The sequence below is a fragment of the Cydia pomonella genome, chromosome 7, assembly GCF_033807575.1.
Source record: "Cydia pomonella isolate Wapato2018A chromosome 7, ilCydPomo1, whole genome shotgun sequence".
In the NCBI taxonomy this organism is placed as follows: domain Eukaryota; kingdom Metazoa; phylum Arthropoda; class Insecta; order Lepidoptera; family Tortricidae; genus Cydia; species Cydia pomonella.
This window is the reverse complement of record NC_084709.1, coordinates 3,482,269-3,506,172: the sequence shown is the minus strand read 5'-3', so window position 1 is coordinate 3,506,172 and position 23,904 is coordinate 3,482,269. Positions and strand designations below refer to the sequence as shown.

The window sequence follows — 23,904 nt, the reverse complement described above, 5'->3', positions numbered from 1 at the left end:
TATTATTACGTGATAGTTTTGTCAAGGTAAGCGCTGGTGGCCTAGCGGTAAGAGCGTGCGACTTTCAATCCAGAGGTCACGGGTTCAAACCCCGGCTCGTACCAATGAGTTTTTCGGAACTTATGTAGTATGAAATATCATTATACATTTACCAGTCGCTTTTTGGTGAAGGAAAACATCGTGAGGAAACCGGACTAATCCCAATAAGGCCTAGTTTACCCTCTGGGTTGGAAGGTCTGATGGCAGTCGCTTTCGTAAAAAGCGCCTACGCCAATTCTGGGGATTAGTTGTCAAGCTCCCACGAGCCGTGGCAAAATGCCGGGACAACGTGAGGAAGAAGATAGTTTTGTCAAGGTCGTATCATAAATCTATCAAAGACATCAATCAATCAATCAATCAATCAATCATCTATCAATTTTAAAATATATTTATTTATACCACCTCTTGAAGAGAAAAAGTATACATATATTTTTATTAAATATTAAGTGAACAAAGTCGCGGGCGGATGCTAGTTGGTAATAAAACATGAAATACGGCTACATAGCAGAAAGTTGCCAAATGAAATTTGGACAATGTGAAATCCTAAGCGGAATTGGAAAAGCGGTTTCTGATTTTCGCTTGATTAATCAAATATCATAAAGTAGTTTCTGAGCCGTTGACTTTTTAAGCTGATTTGTAATATTTATAAAGAAATAAGAATCTTCTTGGTTTGTGTTATTTCAGGATATTTTAACTTCAGAAATGAAATTAAATGTTTCTTAATAATATGTAATAAATAAATTACTGAATATATTGTTAGGGTTCCGTAGCCAAATGGCAAAAAACGGAACCCTTAATATTCGTCATGTCCGTCTGTATATGGTGTCGATCTAACACCGTTCAAAGCAGGGCTCCCCAACTAGCAAAATAGGTGCTTATAGTATTCTTCGAGAGTACTTCTTTTGTACTTATAAGATACCTGTGCTTTGCTACAAACCTGGATTTGGGCACAGTTATAGGAGCATTCCTTGCTTATAATGATCTTATAATCAACTCGCAGAATGTTACTAAGCCTTATAATACACTTACAGAAGCGCAATTACTCCTATAATGTTCTGAGGCTATACCTATTTAAACACAAATACTCTTATTAATAACTGACATAAGTATGTTATAAAACAATCTTGTATATATAATGCACTAGTAATGTTCTTAGTTATTAGTTATAAGTACATTTTATACTTACACTTCTCTCCGTTCGTGCAGTTGTTTTGTGATAAACAATTAGTTAAAAACCAAACTTAGGAAAGTTCATATGGCTTATTAATGAAACTATCATAATTTGTTTCACTTTAGAACATACATAAGCATGGTAAAATATTGTGTACATGGTGTGTAAACTCACCGGGGAAGTCATTTTTATTGTAAATGTCTACCAAAATGTGTTTAATTTCTCAATGCGCTTCGAAAAATAGCTCATAGAATATTTATTATTAAATAATATTCATACAATTATTACAAACATCCGCCATATTTATGAAATACTCTGCATCAGGTGTGTTATGGGACAATTATAGGTACATTTGCACTTATAGCAGTTTCAATCCAGATAACTCGCCTCCATATCAAATATCAAATATCAAATATCAAACATTTATTCAGCAAATAGGCCACAGGGGCACTTTTACATGTCCATTTTTACAAACAATAAATTAAAAAAAAAAAACAATTACAAATATCGAATCTATGAAATAATAAATACTTTATTAGAGATGTATACTGTCTCTAAATGTCAAATTACACAAAAAAAACTATGATAAAAAAATAAAACCATAAAATACTAAAATTCTTTAGAGATGTATAAGTCTCTACGTGTCAGAGATAAAATATAAAAATATATATTAAATTATCCTTAGAGATGTAGAGGGTCGCCAAGGCTTGAATTCTTATATAAATAATTAAAAGACAAAAAAATTAAAACAGACAAGAACCGAATGAAGTGTCTCACGTTAATGTCACTCAAAAGTAAAGTTACATACTTTAACATAACCTGTACCCCGTGTAAGCTTAAACAGACCGGTCTCCACAAACAGCACCCGTTCACGAGTATGACGTGTATCTCAGCCATCGCCTCCCTCAACCTTCATTCGGGAAAGTGGCGACCCGATCAACGACGCCACCGTAAGTAAAGACTTTTAAGCGAGCATGACATGTTCAAGCTGCCGGGTTGTATTAATATAAATATAATTAAAAAAAAATGTGAGATACAACATTTGTGCTTGTAAGTTACATTAAAGACGGCATAGCGCCACATAAACGCGACTACATATTATTCATAAGGAGTGCCTACCTATAAAACTAAATTATAAATTTAAATTGACTTAGAGATGTACAGGTCTCTAAGTGTCCAAATCATTAAAATAGGTATTAAAATAAAATGAAATTTAAAATAAAATAAAATTTAAAATAAAATAAAATCTTAGAGGTGTATAAGGTCTCTAAGTGTCCAAAACTAAAATAATACAATCAAACGAGAACATGATGTTCTCTTGTGTCAGTTCTACTGGACGCTAGTATGGTTATTTCACAGGAAGAAAACGAAAACACTATTACTGACATTTTTATCATACTATCAAGATCAAGCTACTGGCTTAAAGGCATCCTTATCATCTATGAAATCATTCACAGCATAATACGCCTTACTTAACAAAGAGCTCTTAACGTGTGACTTAAAGGAGAATGGGCAATTTGTCCCATGGATGTATACTGTTGAGACATATCTCGTTTGAAAGGGTTTACTCTTAGCATTATTTTATTGTATGACACCAACTTTGGATAACGTGCAGGGACTGAGCAATTTAAAAAAAAGAGTGGCGAATATAAACTTTTGTTTTACAAAGTACTTGTTACGTAGCCGGTTGTTAGGTGTTTTGTATGAAAGAATATGAGAAATTCTAGATTTCTGTTTACCACTACTTACGTTTAAGTACGTACAGGGCTGGAATTAGTTGATATAACATATGCTTGAATTAAAAATACTGCTATTAAACACTGAAACTTGCTTGTATACTCAAGCCATATATATCATTTAAAAGACATTTTTATAAGGTATTTTAATATATATATACTTGCACTCAAATGCTTGCAGGGGCGGTAATAAAACGAGTTTTTTCGTTAATTAATTGTGGTAAATGCCGCTTTGTTTGTTCTACCTGGCACTAGATGGAGCCTTGGTAGCAGTTTGGGTAATTTTTACTATTGATATATACAATTGAGTCATATCCTATTTGGAAGGTCTTCAATTAAGCATTAATTACTTATATGACACCAAAGACCGAAAGTGTCCAGGGAAGATGATATTAATAATTTTGATCATGCGCTGCGGCGTAAACTGGAACTAAAAAATGTCATTCATATAGAGTTACTTTTGTAACCATTTACATCACTTTGCATGCCTGAAATATAATGAAAAAGTAATTTATATATTTTTTTAAATTATTACTGCTCAATAAATGGCACTAAACTACTTAATTATGATTTTTCAAATCCTCTCTAGTACTGACATCTTGCGTGCAGTAGGAGAACCGAATGAGCGGCAAATGCTGGATCCGTATAGTCGCTTATAAACGCTAAAAATGTCACCGAAGAATAAGTTTGTTTAATTCGGAACTTTGACAATAAAACGAGTGGTTACCTTGAACTAGTAAGTTTCGTCTATTTATCTCTCTTGCTCTTACATATTCGAGTGATAAAGGTAGAAAAAGCATTACATTTTTTAAAGTTCGCGTTATGTCCCGCTAGAAACGTTATATAAACTTATTATTAAACATGAAATAAGATTCCTAAGCAATAAGTAGGTAAGTAAATGTATTTATGGAGTAGTTGGAGTACCATAATTAGCAGCAAGAAAATAAATCTAAGTTTATATGTTACGATAAAATAAATCGTAAAAAGGTACTATGTACATACTTGTTTTGTCTCTCTGCAGGAAAATTGTGTAAAAGTGAAACATTTGAGATTGCGTCGCGGTTCAAAGCAACGTTTCCTTCGTTTGCCATATGAAGCAGGATTAAATTGTGTAGTTTTAAGTTCTCATGTAAGTGAATTGTCAAATTCTTAGTGAGAATAAAGAATCTTAAACCTAAAATTAACGCAGTGAATACAATAAAAGCATCAGCGACTCTTAACTGCTTGCCAAGCTAAGATAGTAGCTGTATTTCGTTCCATTATATATACATATGAAATAAAAACTTTTGAATACATTTAACACCTTTATTTCAAATAAATTGAAAAATAACTGACGGCATACATTTTCTTCACGGTCGCACAAATATTAGCAGGATGAGTCGACAAGTTAATTTAAAGCAAGCATTGGTGAATAGGTGCATCCAGATCCAGATAAGAGAATGCATGGTTATTGCGCCAATCTCGGACCATTTGCGATTGGTTTGCTAAGGGCACCGCTAGCTGGTGCGGATGCACAGAGCACTTATACATACCTTATTAAATAAAAACTTTTGAATACATTTAACATCTTTATTTCATATAAATTGAAAAATAAGTGACAGCATAGATTTTCTTCACGGTCGCACAAATATTATCAGGACGAGTCGACAAGTTACTTTAAAGCAAGCATTGGTGAATAGGTGCATCCAGATCCAGATAAGGGAATGCATGGTTATTGCGCCAATCTCGGACCATTTGCGATTAGTTTGCTAGCTGAAGCGGGTTAACGAAAAACAGTAACTGGCGACGCTAGCTGGCGCGGACGCGTGCGACGAATTTTACCTACAAAGGCACCCGCGCACGTGCACCCGTTCCGTGCACTCGCGCCAGCTAGCAAACGCCCTTAACCTTTTGAACGTCAAGAACACCTAAAGGCGCCGTCACTAGACATGATTTAAGGGCCATGAACACATTAATGATTATAGCTGTTATAATCGCTGTCAAAGTCCCTAATGTAATACTCATGCACTTTCAAGCTCACTTGCGCCCGTGACCTTGGCATGTGAGTAACGTTTTTGTTATGGCGTTCAAAGGGTAAAATATCAATGTCGTAATGCGTCGCTAGCGCGTTATTTTCGAATCGCACCCGTGCTCCCGTGTTGGACTGCACACGCGGTGTACACTTCTTGTTATTGTAACCGTTTGTGCGCCTAGATAACACAAGTACACATACACAACTCGCAAAATGCTCGCGTGCTCTTGTTTATATGTAAAGTACGTCTTCTAGGGCCGTGGATTGGACCCACGCGACCGGCGGGGCGGTGAGCGGCATACATTGGTCGCAATGCAAGCTGTAAAGCTAGTGCAGTGCATGAGGGACGCGCGGCTTTCTCTCACCACATCTTTAGGTGTTCTTGCCGTTCAAAAGGCTAAAAGCACCTAATGAGGTGGCTTTACATTAGCTAGATGCCGGCCCACTCGCCGATCCAGTGTGCAGGCTAAGGAAATCGCTATGTAGGCCAATTCGAAAGTGCAACTGACATTAAACCAATTTTAGAATAATATTGGAATGATACCAGTTAGCTGTCATTCGTGTGTTCATTTCGCACTTATACGCATGTATTTGTGCGAGCGAGACGCCCGCAACTAACTGATATATTACTCTAATATCGGTGTGCACGCCCCTTATTATTCATAAGCAAGGTAAGATTGAACCACTATAGAAGGCAGCGAAGAGGCCGGCAATGGAACTGGTAGCGTTTGATGGAGTCAGTTTTCTGTCAAATGCAAGTTCAAATTGGCCTGACTGTCTCACTCGCACACCGGAGTAGCGTTTCATATAAGCGTACTTTGTTATATCCAATCGACCCGCTCTATTCAGTAGGTTTCATTATCTCGATCCATCAGTTAAGTAACAATCTCTTCAATCTGGTGGATCGAGATGGTGGATCCTACTGGACAGATGGAACCTATGGATAGGAAAACGTTATGCTCAACAATTTGGTAGCAGAAGCGATGTGATTTTTTAAAATCGCGACTGTGTCTTTGACATAATATATCTGAGGACGGGCCTTACGGGCAATAAGAATGGGGCCAGTACAGCGGTGTTACGCACACGAGTTTGAGCCAATCGTGCAGTCTAACGCCACAAGTACCACAACGTGATTGGTTGATGAGTTCGCATTATGCACGCGATTGATCGCATCTAGTTGTGTTAGACAGCACGATTGGCTCGAATTTGTGAATGACACAACTGAACTAGCACTATCGTTATTGCCCCTAAGGTCTTAGATATATGGTAAGCGTCAGGATGGCAGTGGACCTCAGCGAATTTCAAAGAAATATTTATAAACATATTGTACCTTCTGTGTACCTCAGTGTACCTTTAATATAAACCAGTGTACCTTTCCCCAAAACGAGATATTTTACAAAACGGTCCACCCGCCAACCTGACGTCAGGATGGCGGGTGGACCTATGAAATCTTGCATTATACCGCACTAAAAGTATGCAGTTATATTGTGCATGAGCTTAGCCTAGCTTGTTTTGGGGAGAGGTACACCGGTTTCTATTTCTATTTACAGAGGTACACTAAAGGTACAGTCACCATCATATATATCGGAGCGGCCAAGGTACCCACGAATATCTGAACATGCCTCTACTGTCAAGAGGTTATAGTGCGTGTTTAGAGATCTTTGAGCACCTCGGCCACTCCGATATATCTGATGGCGACTGTACCATATAACTGCATACTTTTAGTGCGGTATAATGCAAGATTTCATAGGTCCAACCGCAATCCTGACGTCAGAATGGCGGGTGGACTTTTTCTTAAATATCTCGTTTTGGGTTAGGTACACAGAAGGTACAGTATGTTTATAAATACTTACTTACTGCTATGGCGCAGCGACCCGAAGTGGATCTTGGCCTCCGACACCAAAGACCGCCATGCTTCTCTGTCCAAAACCGTTTCCATCTAGTCGACGGCGCCGAGTTCGCTAAGGTCTTTTTGCATTTCATCTCTCCAGCGGGACCTACCTAGGACGTCTAGACGGTCTTCGGCCATTTGGAACTTCAGAGTACGCCCTCCAGGCTGCACGATCCTCACCCATCTGGACTACGTGCCTGAGTCATCGGAGTCTGGCAGCGCGAAAAATCCTAGGACTCACACGTGGAGAGGATGGAACCTGGAGACTCCACAGGAATCAGGAGATTGAAGATCTGGTGTCCGAGCCGGACGTCATTGGATGTTTATAAATATTTCTTTGAAATTCGCTGAGGTCCACCCGCCATCTAGACGCCAGATGTCAATGCCGAGTGCGATCGCCCTTAAAGCGGTGTATTATCTCTAGTCTCTCCAATATGTTCTCCTGGTGGGTCCACGGGGTTTATTTAGCGGGTCTACGTGTACCTAATTATTTTTACCATGGGCCGACCATGAACACGATTCTATTTTGAAAACGTTGCCCGCGTAGCTACTTCAGTCTTAGGCGGTATATACTCTACACCACGTTCACAAAAGATTGATATTTTAGGTAAAAACTCACATTTCGCTATAATTGTCCATAGTAAATACTAATTCAAAAACTACTGTAGGGCCTAAAATCTTCTGTGATAGTAATGTAGAAATAAATACTGTTGACAGGCGGTCAACGGTATTTAGTACAATAATTACACTGAAACAATTCGTATAGAATACAGAACCTATGAATAATATATATCTAGAGAATCTAACTTTAATGCAATAATATAATTGAACAAAAGAAATACATTAGTACGAGTAGTACGATCAACCTATATGTCTATTTTTAATAGTCTTAATGTTCGTGTATCGGTTCTGTATTCTATGGCCATTAATTATACTTTATTTTTCAACTTTCTTTGACTACACACAAGTACACATTATATTTGCTTTTTTCTTGAACTTTATCTTGCCCATGTTCGATTCTTCTTATGTCGATGCATCCTCATTATTTCCGTATGGTTTCTGAAAATACAATAACAGTTTTTGTATTGTTTTCTAATACCTATGTTTGAAGTCGGTTTCCTATTTTTAAGAGAAGTTTTTTTTTCATGTAAGTACCGTCAAGTGGGGTAAATTAGAGCAGATGGGATACCTATCGACAATTATGTCAATAAACAGTTTTACGTTCCATCAAGAATTGAGAGGTTGCCTCAATTCCTCATGGAACCCATGATGTAAGCTAGACCTTAACACAAATATTCCTTAAACCTCGTTAAGCAAGTAGCTTCTTTACAAACATAACAAAGAAGACAAATCGTCTAGCGTGAAATACGCATCGTTAAAGAGTTATTTTCTGGTCCTGATCAGAAGTTCCACTTCTTCAAATAGCACTTTTTTGAATGGCAATGCCTGGTCTGTTGATGAAACTAAAAAACGCCTATAAGATTTGGGGAGTTCCCTTAATTCCTCGTGGTTTTGTCAAAAATAGGACCATCTTGGAACTATATACCCACTTTCAAACGATAACTAATTTTCAACATTGGTTCAGAAAGTTTTTGAAGTCGGTTAAAAAGTAGTATCTTTACAATACTTTCCTTTTACTAAGAAGGGATGACTACTACAATTTGCTTACTAAGTAAGTACTTACTTACTATTAGTATCAGATTGGAGTCGACTCGAGAGTCGAGAGTCGATAAAATGGGCGTCGCTACCCTTTCCGGGTGGGGGGGGATTTCACCGCATGAAAAAGAGACACATATAGTGAGTTCTTACTGTTCTACCAAACTACATATATAAAGTAGTCGTACTTTTTGAGTCAAATTAGTTTAATTCTAAAGGTGCGACGTAATGGCCTGAAGCCCGCTCTTAGCATACCTAGTTATACTATTTGATGGATATTGGTGTCAATTTATAATACGTTTAATTATTCATTGTCTTTACCTAATTATCTTTACCTTTTGCCGACCGGTTTGGCCTAGTGGGTAGTGACCCTGCCTATGAAGTATGAAGCCGATGGTCCCGAGTTTGAATCGCGTAAGGGCATTTCTTTGTGTGATGAATACAGATATTTGTTCCTAAGGCATGCGTGTTTTCTATGTATATACGTAAATATATATTTATCTAAATAAGTATGTTTAACGTCGCCTAGTACCCATAGTACAAGCTTTGATTAGTTTGGGGCCAATCTGTGTAAGATTGTCCCTACCTATTTATTTATTTATTACCTAACGTAACCTACATTAGGTAATGAAAGCATTTTATTTTTGTAAGGGTAACAGTTTTGTTGGGATATAAAATGGTTAATGATAAAAACTAATACTTTTACCAGCATTTTAACTTTATATTCATGCATTCGAAACCTATACATTTATGACAATAACTTTTGCAAGACGATAAGATTTTTTATTCACAATAACTTGTCCGTATTCGAACTGTCTGGCTACCCGGCTGGCCGTGGCTGTGTACCCGGATTTTATACTCTGAAACTGGAACTAGTGACAGATAAGAGTCGATTGATGTTTTTTTTAAAGACACTTATACTTAAATAGAATTACTTACCTATGTTTAATTAAAAGAAAGACTACTTATACATAATAATCCTTACAGTTTTAACCTATTTAACCTACCTACCTACCTACTTTTAATAGTAGCAGTTCGGTTCACTTACTAGAAATACCTGTTCTAAGAATAATGAAAAAGAAAGAAGAGTAATAAAAATAAAGAATCTGGAAGTCGTTGAGGTGTTCCGTTCTTCATCAGCAATTCTACTTCAACAAATGTCACTTTATTGAGTAAAAATGCTTGTAATATTGATGAAAATCCTAAAATGACTATATGTATGCCTATCCTATACAATATGAGAAGCTCCTTCGGTTTCTCGTAGAACCTATCATCAGAACTGGACCTTGACACAAATGTTCCTTAAAAGCCTTACATGCTATAAACGAAATAAAATAAAAAACACGCCTAAGGTAAAATACTTGTCGTTGAAGAGTTTCATTTTGCTCAATATCAGCAGTTTCACTTCATCAAATGTCACTTGTTCAAATAAAAAAACTTGATATATTGACGAAAATCCTCAATTCCTCCCAATTGTGAATTCAAATCGATTTAAAATCCTCAATTCCTCATTGAATCCATCATCATAACTGGACCTTGACACAAATGTTTCCTAAGAACCTAGCTTGCTACAAACTTAACAAAGAATAAGAATCGCGCGCGTTGAAGAGTTCCGTTCTGGTCAATATCACTAACTTGTTTAAATAAAAATGCTTGATATGTTGACGAGAATCCAAACATTACTGTATGTATTGTATGCCTATAAGATTTGAGGAATTTCTTCGATTTCTCATGGAACCCATCCTCAGAACTAGACCTTATGACACAAATGTCTTCAAGAACTTTACTTGCTACAAAATAAACAAATAAAACATATCGCGCGCGAATTGGCGAGTTCCGTTTTGGCCAGCATCAGCTGTTGCATTTCGTCAAATGTCACTTTTTAATAAAAATGCTTGATATGTAAATAAAAATCCAGAAATTATAAGATGTCAGGAATTCCCTCGATTATTTATGAAACCCATCATCAGAACTGAACATTGATATAAATACACCTTAAGAACGTTACTTGCTACAAGCTTAATAAAGAATACAAAACGCGTGCGTTAAAAAGTTCCGTTCTGGACAACATCAGCAGTTCCACTTGATCAAATATAACTTTTTTTAAATAAAACACCTAGAGATATTGATGAAAAAAAAAAACTATATGTATTTCTATAAGGTTTGAGGTGTCCATCATCAGACCTAGACACTAGACACTGGTGTCTACCACAGATATTTCTTAAGAACCTTACTTTCTACAAACTTAAAAGTTCCGAGGAATTGTTCGGATTAATCTCTGCCGCCTCTTTCCGTCACCGCTTTACGCTACATCATTTATATCTTCACCACTTAGATGGTTGGCAATCCTCAACTGTGCATTTCTCTAGAAACTTCCTGCCTCATACAGCTAAACTATGAAATGATCTGTCGCATGCGGTATTTCCGGCCCAATACGATCTTTCAAACTTTAAGGAAAGAGCGTGTTCCTATCTTAAATGCCGGCACCGCACTTACAATCCCTAAGGTGTAACAGATGTCCATGGCCAGCGGTAATTGCTTACCATCAGTTGATTCGTCTGCTAGTTTGCCTCTTATATCACAACAAACAAAAAAAGAAAAAATCTCACGCGTTGAAGAGTTCCGTTTTAGTCAACATCACTAGTTCCACTTCATCAAATGCCACTAATGTGAATAAAAAAAGCTAAAGATATTGATGAAAATCCAAAATGACTATATTCCTATAAGAATTGAGGAGAATGAGGAGTTCCCTCGCTTTCTCATGAAACACATCATCAGAACTGTACTTCGACAAAAATGTTTCTTGAGAACCTTACTCGCTACAAACTTAACAACGAAGAAAAATTGCGCGCGTTGGAGTTCCGTTTTGGTCAACATCAGTAGTTCCACATCATCAAATGTCACTTTTGTGAATAAGACTTGATAATATGTTGATGAAAATCCAATAAGTACTATAATATACCTATAACATTTAAGAAATTCCCTCGATTCTTCATGGGACCCATCATCAGACCTTTACCTTGACACGAATGTTCCTAAAAACCTTAGTACTTAAAACTTACTTGCTACAAACTTAACTAATAAAACAAATCGCGCGTGAGTTGGCGAGCTCCATTCTGGTCAACATCAGCTGTTACACTTAGTCAAATGACAATTTTTTAATAAAAATGCTTGATATGTAAATAAAATCCCAGAAATTATTACATGTATGCCTATAAGATTTTAGGAATTCCCTCGATTCTTCATGAAACCCATCATCAGAACTGTACTTTGACAAAAATGTTTCTTAAGAACCTTACTTGCTACAAACTTAACGAAGAAAAATTGCACGCTTTGGAGTTCCGTTCTGGTCAACATCAGTAGTTCCACATCATCATATGTCACTTTTGTGAATAAAAGTTGATAATATGTTGATGAAAATCCAATAAGTACTACATATATGCCTATAGCATTTAAGAAATTCCCTCGATTCTTCATGGGACCCATCATCAGACCTTTACCTTGACACAAATGTTCCTAGAAACCTTAATACTTAAAACTTACTTGCTACAAACTTAACTAATAAAACAAATCGCGCGCGAGTTGGTGAGTTCCATTCTGGTCAACATCAGCTGTTACTTTTAGTCAAATGACACTTTTTTTAATAATAATGCTTGATATGTAAATAAAATCCCAGAAATTATTACATGTATGCCTAAAAGATTTTAGGAATTCCCTCGATTCTTCATGAAACCCATCATCAGAACTGGACATTGATGTATTAAGTACACCTTAAGAACCTTACTCACTACAAGCTTAATAAAGAATACAAAACGTGTGCGTTGAAAAGTTCCGTTCTGGAACATATCAGCAGTTCCACTTGATTAAATGTAGCTTTTTTTTTAATAAAACGCCCAAAGATATTGATGTATATCCAAAAAAAAACTATATGTATTTCTATAAGGTTTGAGGTATCTATCAGACCTGGATCTAGACACAGATGTTTTTTAACAACCTTACTTTCTACAAACTTATCAGGACAAATCTATTACGGCGAGTGTTCCATCGAATTGCTCGGATTAATCCTTGCCGCCTCTTTTCGTCATCGCTCTACGCTACAACATTTTTATTTTCACCACTTAGATGGTTGGCAGTCCTCAACTGTGCATTTCTCTAGAAACTTCCTGCCTCATACAGCTAAACTATGAAATGATCTGTTGCCTGCGGTATTTCCGGACCAATACGACATTTAAAACTTTAAGAAAACAGCGTATTCCAATCTTAAAGGCCAGCACCGAACTTACAACCCCTATGGTTTAGCAGGTGTCCATGGGCGGCGGTAATCGCTTACCATCAGGTGTGACGTCTGCTCGTTTGCCTCTTATATCATAAAAAAAAAACAAAGAAGAAAAATCTCGCGCGTTCAAGAGTTCCGTTTTGGTCAACATCAGTAGTTCCACTTCATTAAATGCCACTAGTGGGAATGAAAAAGCTTAAGGTATTGATGAAAATCCAAAATGACTATATGCCTATAAGATTTGAGGTGTTCCCTCGCTTCCTCATGGAACCCATCGTCAGACCTTTACCTTGACACAAAGGTTCCTAAAAACCTTGGTACTTGAAACTTACTCGCTACAAACTTAACAAAGAAGACAAATCACGCGCGTGGAAGAGTTCCGTTTCTGATCAACATCAGCAGTTCCACTTCACCAAATGTACTTACTTACCACCCATTTATTTGAAACAGTACCTAGGTACTCCATTTTGATGCCGCCAGCTTGAAACTTCAATGGCCTCAGTGTCCGATGAACAACTTAAAAATGCTGAAAGTAATAACAATTATAATAAGTTGGGGAGTAGCGACCTTACACACCCGAGTGCTCCTGGGGAGTTCTGTTACCGGACATACAATAATAATAACAATAAATAAATATTATAGGGACACTATTACACAAATTGACTGAGTCCCACGGCAAGCCGAGAAGGCTTGTTTTGTGGGTACTCATACAACGACATAATAATATATAATATACAAATACTTAAATACATAGAAAACATCCATGACTCAGGAACAAATATCTGTGCTCATCACACAAATAAATGCCCTTACCGGGATTCAAACCCAGGATCATCGACTTACTAGGCCAAACCGGTCGTGAAAAAAAGAGCAAAAAAAAAAGAAAAATATGTCAAAAGAAAATGCGATTTGGAAACGTTATTCGCCACTTAATATATATCTGGTTCACAGCATTTATTTGGTGCTGATATAATGCCTGCAATATTACCCGAGTACATTAAAATATGAATAAATTATCATAAATTCAAAAGATGGTCCCTATAACAGTTCATTTTTACATGGAAAAATGGCTTTCATATAAAATGTTTGTCAGACATATTTTTGGAAGTATAGTACAATCATTAACTTAGAAATATAGGTAACATTTCACGAATAAAAATACGGTAACACATATTTTTAATTATTTTTTTAACTTATCCTACGCAAAATAGAATTGGAGAAACTGACATAGGGACTATCATTCGACACGACACGTATAGTAAAGTATGAATCCGCTCTAAGTCCCCTTACATAGACAGTGGGAAGTAAAATAATTCTTGTTCTGAAAACAATAAAATGTAAAATGATTAGGTAGGACAATCCAAACTTCTAAGGTCGCGTAGATCAGAAGTAGATATGAATTTGTTCGACAATACGATAGGAAACTTTTCAGCATTTACATAGGCGCATTTTTTTCTGGAATACTATCTAAATTGCACTTTGTATATATGCTACATTTTTTATATAATTTGGAGCCTTTATTTTCCATGGAGTCGAACGCTATATAGCAGCTATACGAGAAAAAATAATACTTTGATCTTACCTACCCCATGAATAGTGAAGATCATCAAGGAGCATACTCTCTGAGATCAATGGAATGGAGTGCCTTTCGATTGGAGAAAATTATAGCGTATTAGAAATATACTATTTTGTAATTACAATGTTGAATATTTTAAATTGCGTGTTTTGACAATTATTGTTGACAATATTACATTCAGAGTCATCTTGACATAACTTTAGAAATCCATAAACTAGTCTATACTTTTTAAAATGATGGAGTAAGACTGACGAGATTACCGCGATGTATAAATGTTTTACGTCAAGTAGAATTTTGCTTTAGAGCGACATCTGGCGTTGAGTAGAAAAGTTAAGGCGTAATTAACTACAATTAATTAACTCATTAAATGGTTTTATTTTGGTGCCTGCAACGATTTGACCCCAGTTATATTATACGAAAAATAGCTTATAAAAATACTTTTCACATGATATACATGGCATTTGTATACACTCTTATTTCGCTGTGTATCAAGTAATTTTTAGAATGACGATTTTTTAAAACTGTTCATTGTGTCCCTTTAAATACTTTATCATTGGTGTTGATACAAAAAACATAAAGCATTTTTTATATTCTTTCGAATAAAATACGCTAAAACTTTTTATATCCCGCGTATAAGGAAATATAACTGCTTATATGCGCAACTTCTTTTTTTATATAGCTCGGTCCCTGCAAGTGGTCCAAGGTTGGTGCCATACAATAAAATAATACTACGATTAAGAGCTTTAAAACGACATATGTCTCAACAGTATACATCCATGGGACACTCCCCATACAAAAGTGCCCATTGTCCTTTGTTAAGAGGCAAATTCACTATATCAGTGGGAACTTTGTTATAAAAACGTGTACAGTTCCCGACGAAAGACGTACTAACCTTACGGAGGCGGTGGGCGGGCACAGCAAGTTTATGCTTGTTTCTAGTGTTATAGTTATGGATATCACTGTTAAGCTTGAATTCGTTAATGTTTTTCCGAACATACATAATATTCTCAAGTATGTATTGAGATGCAACGGTAAGAATGCTTGCATCTTTAAATTTCTCTCTTAGGGATACTCGAGCGCCCAGTCCATAGATGGAACGTACAGCTCGCTTTTGCAGTACACATATTGTCTGAATGTCTGCCGCTTTTCCCCACAACAGAATTCCATACGACATAACACTATGGAAGTAACTAAAGTATACCAGCCTGGCCGTCTCTACGTTTGTTAGCTGTCCGATTCTCCTCACTGCATAGGCTGCTGAACTAAGTTTGCCGGCTAAAGTGGCTATATGTGCATGCCATTGCAGTTTTGAGTCTAAAGTGACTCCCAGGAAAACAGTTCGATCTTCAAATTCCAGCGTATCACCTTTTATTTTAATCTTGCTGTTATTTACCTGCTTGACGTTAGGTAGCGTAAATTTGATGCATTTGGTTTTCTTTGCGTTCAAAAGCAAATTGTTTGCCGTAAACCAGTTTAATACGGTAGATAGCGCGTCATTAATGCTCTCGAATCTATTTTCCTTTCTGTTCACTTTAAATATAAGGGAAGTGTCATCTGCAAACAACACTATATCATGTCTTTCTTGCACAACTTTTGGTAGGTCATTGATGTATACCAAAAACAGGAAGGGACCAAGAATTGAACCTTGCGGCACTCCGAGGGCTACCGGGGACCCAGCCGATTGAGTTCCATTAATAACTACTCGCTGAGTTCTATTCGAAAGGTACGATGAGACAAGGTCAAGGGCACTAGCTTTTATCCCATAGTGGCTTAATTTTCTCTTTAAATTTTCGTGATCAACGCAATCAAATGCCTTCGACAGATCACAGAAAATTCCAATAGCATCTTGAGCTTTTTCCCAAGCGTCAAAGATGTGTTTTAGAAGTACCACACCGGCGTCAGTAGTTGATCGACCTCTGGTAAAACCAAATTGATTGCTATCAAGCAGTTTATTTCTGTTGAAATGTGACGATAGTTGATTTAGAATAAGTTTCTCGAACACTTTGCTTAATGCCGGTAGTATTGAAATAGGTCTAAAGTTTGTGGAGTCGGTTCTTGTTCCTGATTTAAACAACGGGATAATTTTGCTATGTTTCATAATATCTGGAAAAATTCCAGCATCAATGCATCTGTTGAAAATCTCAGCTAAGTATGGTGCAATCGATTCAATAATGGAATGTAATACTTTGACTGACAGACCCCATAGGTCTTCTGTTTTCTTTATATTTAATGACCTAAAAGTCTTAAGAACTATGTTCGGAGTGACATACGAAAATTTGAAAATTTCTGTACATTCCGCCACATTTGTCTTCAAAATTTCTTCAGCGACGTCTGGCGATGAATTAAGAGACTTTGTTGTTTCTACCGGTATATTCGAGAAAAACCGCTCAAAATGATCTGCCACTTCACGGTCAGAACTTACTAAAGTGTCAGCAATTCGTACGGTGTAGTGCGGATCCTTCATCTTACGTTTTCCAGTTTCATTGCCGATTACTTGCCATACAGTTTTAACTTTATCACTAGAACTTAGGATCTTTTTGGACAAATAATCAGCTTTAGCGGCGTAAAAGATTTAGAAAAATTCTTAACGTACTCCAGAAATTCCGGCCTTTTATCAGTTGCTTTTAAATCATACAAGTCGTACAAGTACATATTAAAATATATTAGGGTTCCTCGCGAAATCTCCTCGTACCGTACCTACTACAATCTATAAATCCTAGCAACATTAATTTAATTATATTTTATCATTTTAGTTCTTTTCGCGTAGGTGGCATTTTTAAATGTTAACTTTTTTTAAAAGTAAATATGTCTTTGTTAAAACGCAACGAGTGTATGATACCACATTTCCTATATGAAACGATTCCTTGAATCAAGATTGCCCAGTTTTATAGACCTTATGGACCTTTATGGACCTTACAATTTTTTTTCATACCTACTCAGTATTTTTTTAAATTGTAGTTGCATTCTTCTAAAACTTATCAAACTTTTTCCTTTGAAAATCAAAAAAATAATTTCATTACGGAACCCTCGTTTACATCACCTGTTTTAGCACAGAATTGAATCAGAACACAATGACAAACGTTTACTTGTAAAGTGATTGATCGAGTATCATACATGGTTGTTTAATCTAATATCGCTCTAATAAAGTACAAATACATTTAAAAGAATCTTGTATAAGTCTATTAACGAAGCAAACTTATAATAATCCCAGCTTAGTGTATTATTATATCTTGTGGTTTTACAGAATACTACTATAGGATCAAATATTATTCTAGACTATTTGATCTTTCTGCATACTATTATAGGATACTTATACTTAATAGAGCCTTATAAGGATAATCTTGTAAGAAACTAGAATACTGTGATATAAAAACAAATGATCTTGAGAGTATTTACGCTTGTGAAATGCTACTATTAGTAACAATATCTTGTAACTGTTTTGTGCGCTTGTCTTGTAGCAAACTACAGGAGTGTGAAATAAAAACAAATGATCTTGAGAGTATTTACGCTTGTAAAATGCTACTATTAGTAACAGTATCTTGTAACTGTTTTGTGCGCTTCTCTTGTAGCAAACTACAGGAATGTGAAATAAAAACAAACGATCTTGAGAGTATTTACGCTTATGAAATGCTACTATTAGTAACAGTATCTTGTAACTGTTTTGTGCGCTTATCTTTTAGCAAACTATAGCACTAATATATTAGAATGAATGCTCTTGAGTACGTTACAGCTTATCGCATGCTATTATAAGTAAAATACTCTAAAACAATGCCTTTATAAGAACGTTATTAGTAAACAATTACTAATAATATTGAATTGTAGGATCACTTTGCTAGTTGGGTCGGAACCGGTTTTTAAAATACCGGTAAATACCGGTTTATTTCGGTTTTCCTTCGAACGTTTATAAAAACGTGAACGTTTTAAGAACTTATTTATTGTTCTAAACTGGTTTATTTGACAAAATATTCTCATAAAAACTGGGTTAAAAATAACGGGTCGAGTGAAACTGAAATTACAAGATTTTGCGTCAAGTACATGATAACGGGTTGGAAATTTAACCGGTTTCCGAGCCTTGGTTCAAAGATTGAATCAACACACAAATTAAAATTAAATTACTTGTTTTGTCCTATTTAAATTGGGTGTTAAATAGAGTGAAACATTGTTGACTGCGACCTAGATTAATGGGACACTTCAATAATTGCAACCAAGAGCCCGGTCCGGTCCCTTGACGCCAAAAGACTGTAATTGAAATTATGGAACCACATTCAAGGAAATTTTGTTTCGACACTATTTCTCAATTTTACCTCTATATTTGAATACAAATGCATCCAGGACTTTTTAATTTGTAACAGGTTTAATAAGTTCCCTTTTTGCCCTCCCATTAGGACTTTCTAGAACAGGAATAGAATGGAATAGACTACTCTAGAATTGGAATAATCAGGTAGTACATATTTTAAGTTTTGTCCTATATAAAGAACAATGGGTTTTGGGTAACACTATTGTAATAGCCCGATACGTGTCCCACCGGAGCCACTCTGATGGATGCGTTCACCTTTCACTGAAAATTACAGGTCCTGAGTTATGGGCACCGTACGATGCTTCAATTTGGGATGAATAATAAATAGATCCCGAATATATCAGGATTCGTAGTGTCTTTATTTTCGCCGCAGAATATGTTGAAAACTATTTTTATTTTCTTTCGTTTTAAAACAATTTTACGAAAAAGGATGACATTAAGGAAGGCATTAAGTCCGCCATTTGTAATATTTTGTAGGTATTGTGCAATAGAGGTAAAATAAATAAATTGTATATATTCAAATTTTAGACAAATATGTATAAATCATGTACTTTTCAAATAAAAAGTAAATAACAAAAAATCATTTAAAATTAGTCTAGTTAATTACGCAACCGCAGATGTAATGCATCTGCGGTTGAGTTAAGAAGATTTAAAGAAAAGAAAAGACAATACAAAAGACCTTCATTATTAAAGGACTGTAAATAAGTACCCTAGTTTATGTAACCATCATTTTAAAATACAGCTGAGGTGAATAATTAACATACTGCTATAGTATAAAATTTGATAAAATGGTGTAGGATGCAACTCAATATTGCTAGGAGTGTGCTATCGCATGCTCTTAATAATCGATTTACAACAATACGGCTAGACGCTCATATCATACCTTAATTTTGTCTCTTATTGAACGTAGCACGAAGAATTAACAGATCCCGAATTTATTGATCAAATTAGTTTTTCTATCGTCCTTTATGTGGCTAAACTAACGCGCAAAAAGGTGTCCTTTCAGAAGGCATTAATCATAGCGTAATCCAGGATCATCCCCGAGTAGGTTATTAAGGGAGGAGCATTCGATACGACTTATAGGGACTTTGGGGCAAAAGGAAACTGTTTATTTGGCTTTGCAAAGGCCTTTGAGACAAACGTACAAAATTAAGGAAATAATATTAATAGGGAAGGACTAATGTATTTCTTGGGAAATGTATGTTTGCGTAGGTACGTTCATGTTTTTCTTATGAGTGTGTTTATGTTATTATTGCTACGATAGTGGGTAAAGAAAGTTTCATAAATTATTATTCATGCATTTTTAGACATGTCTGAATGTTGGACGGCATCTTAGCCTAGGATCTAGTGACCTTGCCTACGAAGCAGGAGGCCCTGCTTCGAATGCTGGTAAGCCCACTCATTGGGGTGTTTATCACAAATATTTAGTCATATGAACGTTTACACCAGCTGTTGTCACGGACGAACTATCCAGCAAAATGTCAACGAAGATATTAATAAACAACACTAAACTACCCAATAATAGTTTATTATAAAAAATATTCAGGGAAGGGGTTTTTGCACTGCGCCTCTCCAGCGGTACCTAGGGCGTCTAGACGGTCTTCGTCCATTTGGAACTCTAAAGTACGCCCTCCAGACTGCACGATCTTCACCCATCCGGACTATCTTCAATCTCCTGGTTTCTGCGGAGTCTCCAGGTTCCATCCTCTCCACGTGTGGGTAGCGCGCGCCCTTCCTTTTGTGTTAGTGTCTAAGCTTCGCATCCGTACAATCAACATCATTCTAATGTCCAATATCATTATAAAATAATAAATTCAATAAGTTGGTATTCGTGATATTTATATCCTAAAGCAAAAATTATTGACTTCCTTTGATCTGTATCAATAATTTAGTTAACAAGGTAATAAATTAACCTTAAAGAAAATTTTCCCTTTATTGATTTACGTTTTAATTTGTAACGTTTTCAATCAAAAGGTATAATTATTATGGAATATTGGAAAATTTTTAATAACGCCCACTTCCTACAGCTCACTTGCTAAGGTAAAAGAATTTGTACTTATACAAGTACCCCGGGATTTACGAGGCTATACAGGGCAATTCGACCGTGCACCTGACATCCAACCGGTATTAGAATCAAAATTCAAATTCAAAATTAAAAAAATTATTCTGCAAGTAGGCCTCAAGGGCTCTTTTACAAGTCATTACAACATTTACAATAACATCATATAGTGACATGAAAAATACATAACAACATTTATAAATACAACAGCCAATACCTGGGTAAACATTACATTATAATAATCATAAAATAAATAATTACTACAATACAATAGAGATGTATAGTCTCTATGGTTAAAAACACATTAAATCTGGAGATGGAAAAAGGAGATGTAAAATCATATCAGTAAGCTGTAATTTGCGCCTTGTAAGTATCCTAATAAGCACAATAATTAAGGTAGGCTAAATAAATTAATAAAGGAGTATATGCTCAGTAATGGTCGTTTTTATATCTCCTGACATGGCACAGTCGATAGACCAATTTGAAAGTGCACCTTACACCGATATAAAAAATTTGGAATCATATCAGTTAGCTGTCATTCGCGCGTTCATTTGGCTCTGACTTGTCCGTATATGTATTAGTGCGAACGAGACGTTCACGTGAATAACAGCCAACTGATATGATCGCAATATGATTCCAATATTGGTTTGATGTCAGGTGCACGTTTAAATTGGCCTATAAATCCCGGGGTACTGTACAAGTACATTTTTTTTACCTTCTGAATCATCATTATTATATTCGAATAGGCCTGAGAGTCGTGCTAATCTCTATATTTGTGCTATATTAATACAAATTATATAACGTATTTACTTATGCATATTGATAGTTATTTTGATCTGCGACTTTTATTTTATCTCTATGTAGGTACTGATTTTTTTACACACCAATTATAATTTTCTGTTTGCGCCAATGGTTGACTGATAGACCTGACGGCATTAAGGCCGCCAATGGCACTTTTTTGTAGTGTGATAGATAAATAAACAGTCAATTTCATATTTGTCGAAACTTGAAAAAAACAACCATGTAATAAAAGAAAAAAATTCATATAAAAATACCTTACTGAAATGAAACGAAATTCTGTCCGAGTTAGAAATTTAGGAACGAAATGTGTAAACAATTTCCATTTGGCTAAATTCTCTTTAGGAATTTAATAACTTTCAAACGCCTTAGTCCGGATTTTGTAACTACAGGACTGTTTAAGACACTTTCGTTACAAATTACTTTGATTTTGAGCCTAGGATTATGTTTTAGCGAATTAAAGTTTGAGTAATTTCTACAAGTTTTTCGTTTAGGTAGTGATTTAAACTTTCATGTTTTTTACACATTATTGGTTATAAAACGGGACTAACGGCTCGATTCGAAGAATGAAATACCATAACGATAAGTTCTGGTTTAGATAAGTTCTCATTTATATATCGTTTGTATGTCGTATACTTGACAGAAGCAGTTCGATTCGGGACACCAATGTCACTTTGACGTTAGAAATATCGTAGATAGATCTTATTGGGATCACAGCGGGATCAAAATAAACATCTATTTTGACATGTCGTTTAGCTATCGATCTTTCCAAGATCTTAAAACGTGTCTTAATCATTCTTCGAATCAGGCCGTAACTCGCGTATAATTTACTGTGAAGATTGTGGAATAAACTGTCGCCCGCGGTATGTTTGGACCGACACGACCTCCAAACCCTCAAGAAAAGGGCGTACTCCCATGTTAAATACTGGCAACACACAAGCAACACCCGTCCATGGGCGAAGGTAATTGCTTAGCATCAGGCAATTCGTCTGCTCGTTTCCGTATATAATAGAAAAATATTCTAATAAAAATATGTACTCAAAGAAATTAGAAAACACTAATATATAAAAAATTAGACACAAATTGACCTGGGTATAACTTGCAACTGCAGTAACAATATTTTACTCAACGTAATTGAACTAAAGTTGACTTTACTTCTTCAAGGTATTGGGAGCTAGTGTACGGTGATTTCATCAGCGCTTGGAAAGCGATAGCTGGCCTTTACAAGTAGCACGTGGACTACCGGCCGTTGACTCCAAAATGGTGGTTAAACGCGTTTCAAGATTAATTCTCCATTCACTGCACACTACCACATTAGTTTACTGTATAATAAGCTATCGTTATTACACTTTAAACAATATTAATGAGCAAAAAACAAAGTAATTAATCACAAAGCGTGACCGTCAAAATGGCGCTCAAACCGAAAGTCGAACTAAAGTTGAATTCAATAGAAATGGCAAATAATGTAAACAAATATGACAGATTTCGTTAGCATTTGAAGTATAACTTAGTTTAACTATAAATGTTTTCATTGAAATATTGGAATTCTTCTTAAACACATACAAGAAAATAATATAATACTTTAACGGCTCTGCATTTTCTAGTAAAATCATCTTATCTTATGTCTATTGTCCATTTCTTATCTCTGTCAAAACTGTCACCTTTACCGCTCTTTTTCTAATAAACTGTACATGTCCTGTATTGTCTGTGATGTCCATAACAATACATGTTTTTTGTTTTAGGTACCTGCCATAAGTCCTTTTACCAATCCAAAATGTATCATACATTGATTATTGCCAAAATGTATTGATATATTATCACCAAAATGTATTGATTGATTGATAAATAAAAATATTGATTGATTGATACACCGAGCATGCTTATCGTGCTTGGTACGTCTTGAAACGTCGTCATCATAGGAGGGGAAAGCAACGAAAAAAAAAAACTAATTAATATATATTTTAACTAGTTATTGATATTAAATAAAAGATTTAAGGATATAAACTGTTGAAAAACATGGCTGTCCACAAAAAATGCTATATGACGAAGAAATTAAGGCTCATTAAATTGGCTAGTTTCTATTGAACACTCCTTTATATACCGACTCAATTCATTTTATTATGGTATAAAACCGAATTGGTTCGACCACAATAAACCTGCAGCTCCCACGCTGTCATATGCACTTCGGAATACAACTATTGGTTGGGCTTACGAACAAATTGCCAATTTTCTAGTTCACTAGGTCACTACTCTAGTCTTTGTCGGAACAGAGGCTTGTACATATAGAAGACTGACAAACCTTCATACAACACCTTCGTCCCGCGTGTCACATCACAGTTCTCGTTGCAGGTGACTCTGAACTATTTTTGCGGTATAGTTTTGTGCGTATAACTG

The 23,904-nt window shown here is 35.7% G+C and overlaps 1 protein-coding gene and 1 long non-coding RNA gene across 4 annotated transcripts in view; both read right to left on the bottom strand.

Annotated features, from left to right (window-relative positions):
• LOC133519599 (glutamate receptor-interacting protein 1) overlaps positions 1-23,904 on the bottom strand; it is a 629,013-nt gene that overhangs the window by 207,474 nt on the left and 397,635 nt on the right. The window lies entirely within an intron of this gene.
• On the bottom strand, positions 7,634-14,222 carry LOC133519595 (uncharacterized). Its single transcript, XR_009799639.1, has 2 exons — positions 13,234-14,222; positions 7,634-7,907 (listed from the first exon to the last, which is right to left on the bottom strand). It is a non-coding gene; the product is annotated as an uncharacterized LOC133519595 (long non-coding RNA).